Consider the following 2,839-nt stretch of genomic DNA (forward strand, 5'->3'; position numbering starts at 1 on the left):
TCTATTTGTAAAAACAAAATATTATTGTAACCCATGTTATTGCCATATTTCCACTTTATTAAACTTCTAATTTACTTCCTTGTTAGTTTTACTTGGTATTAACTGTCAGGGAAAACAGACGTATTCAATAAGGAGATGTATGTGATTTGCCCTGTACCTTGAGCAGAGGAAAGAGTATTGAGTGCATTTTTATTTCTGAACTTGTTTTTCTTCTGCGTGTACCCATAGCCTTAGATAACACTGCTCACGTGTGCTTTTGCCTGAGATGAAACTTATGTGTTACTATATTCAGGCAGATTCAAACTTTACAGATCTTTCTCTTCAGACAAAAGGCTTTTTTGAGGGGGGGGGTCAGGTGGGCACATAATTTATTTTTTCAAGTGGTAAATCAATTGTTCCAAACCACTGAAAGGCTCATTTACACTTCCCCACAAGAAGCACTTTGCAAAGGAAACAAATTGCATCTTCATTAGGTTAATTAAGAAAAGAGATAAAGGGGGGAAAGGTGTGGTGAAATTTCATGTTCAAAAGGAGAGAAAAGTCTAAAGAGAGAAAAAAAGAAGACTTCCATTTATTAAAATACGTTCTGTTTTCTCTGATAAAACTAATGAGTGGGGGGATTAGAAAACTCTTAATAAGGTGGAAATATGACAGAGCATGGAAATATGACAATATTACAATAATATTTTGTTTTTACAGATAGATGATAAATTAGTTTCTAGGGCAACCTTAACAAGATGTCGCAAACTAAGTAGCTTAAACAACTGAAAGTTATTATATTAAAGTTCTTGATACTAGAGGCACAAGATGAAGGTGTCAACAGGGCTGGCTTCTTCTCAAGGCTGTGAGGGAGAAACTGTTCCCTGCCTCTCTCCTAGCATCTGGTGGTTTGCCGGTGATCTTCAGCACTCTGTGGCTCCTTGACTTGCAGACACAATACTCCAGTCTCTGCCTCTATCTTCACATGCTGATCTCCTTTTGTGTGTGTGTGTGTGTGTGTGTGTGTGTGTGTGTGTGTGTGTGTGTGTGTGTGTGTGTCTGCCTTTGAGTGCAAACTATCATGGGCCAATTTGGGCATCAGAAATGAAACCATAGCTCAAGAGTGGCAGAGCGGAGCTTTCGTAAGGGTGCTGCCTGACAAGAATTCCTCCACTCTTCTTTAGACTGTCTGGAACTAGCTTAATAAAAAGCCCTTCATAATTAGAATCTGACCAAGGTGTCCAAGACTTGCCCCACCTCCATTCCTCACTTTGGGAAGCAGGACTCAGCACTGCTGGAATATAAGAGTCAAAACGGATGTCTGTGGTGATGGGTGATGAGTGGTGTGGCTTACCAGAACTTTATGAACAGGGTTCCTTCATCCTGAGTATATGCATGAGTTTCAGGGCACAAATGGACACCCCAAAATGAATGGAAATGTTGTGTGCACGAACTTGGAGATATTGAAAAATAGAGAGGAAACAAAGCTTTCTTTAGAATACCAAAGACATCTTTGACAAAAATAGGTTAAGAACCACTGTTGTAGAGTCTCACTGATGGTTCCAGTAACACATCTACCTCTTGCATCAAAATTGCTCTAAATATCACATGCCCCAATTCTAATATTGTTACTATTAGTCATCGCTGATCTTCCATTTCTCTAACGCTGCACTTAATATTTCATATATTAATTTTGACATTAAATATTGGATTTCTAAAATTTTCTATGTGAATGAGTTTGCACTTATCTAGTCTGACATGCATTCTAATATTGCCTGGACTATTTGAATAATGTCTAGTTTTCATATAATTATTTTCTCTTTCTGGCCTAAAATTGGCAGTAACTCCCAAATGTACTCAGGTTCCTATTTAAATTCCATATATTAAGAAAATGACTCAGTGAAGACATCACTGTAGTTTTCCTCTCTTTTAATGTCTTCTCACTTGGGATTCACAGATTCTCAACACTGACAGACAACTGGATGAGTCCATTCTCTTCGCCAGCCAATTGGGAATACTGGTAAAAGGGTCTTTAACTTGATTTAGTCAAGTGATCCTGGCTCCTCATAGTTTAACTTTTCAGTTGCATAATGGTAATTCTTGAAGCTGTTCTCCAAGAGTTTTTAAAGAAATATGAGCAAACAAACAGACCAACTTTTTCTTTGGAAATCTGAAGTAATTAAATAAATTTCTAATGAAACAGCTGATATACAAACCATACGCAAAAATGGTACACATTGTCTCAACCTTAGATTTGAGACTATAAACCTATTATAGTCTAGATAGGTAAGACAAGTTGAAATACAATTAAACTGTGCAATCCCAAGCTAATTTTTTATTGACAAAATGGTGACTAGGATACATGACTCCACCATCAACTGGAGACCAAAGAAAAATATAGTTAAGTGTAAATCATATAAGACAAATCAGAGTAGACTACAATACAAAGGAAAAGAAGCTATGTGCTTTAGCCAAAGACTACAAAGCTATGCACTGTATGTGCTTTTTGTTGACTCCTTAAAAGAAGGTGCTAACATATGTTCTCAGGAGTAATTAAACTTTATCAAACACTGAATGGTCTGAGAGTTACAATGTCATGGATATTGATAGAAGACATCAGACTCCTGGGTCAGAGGCAAAGAACGGTTTTTACTCATAGCAGTAACAGAAGCCAAACTATCAGCATTTTTTGCACTGATTCCTTGAGCCTAATTCTCACATAGCAAAATGAAGAGAGACAATGGCACCTGCACACACAATAGATTACATTACATAAGCGGAACCCAGAGTTTAGGGAACCCAAATTGTAGAAAATGGGCAGTAAGCATGCCTGCCCTTTGCTCCAGAGAGACAGAGAGAT

The sequence above is a fragment of the Miniopterus schreibersii genome (assembly GCF_964146895.1).
Source record: "Miniopterus schreibersii genome assembly, chromosome: 7".
Taxonomy (NCBI): Eukaryota; Metazoa; Chordata; class Mammalia; order Chiroptera; family Miniopteridae; genus Miniopterus; species Miniopterus schreibersii.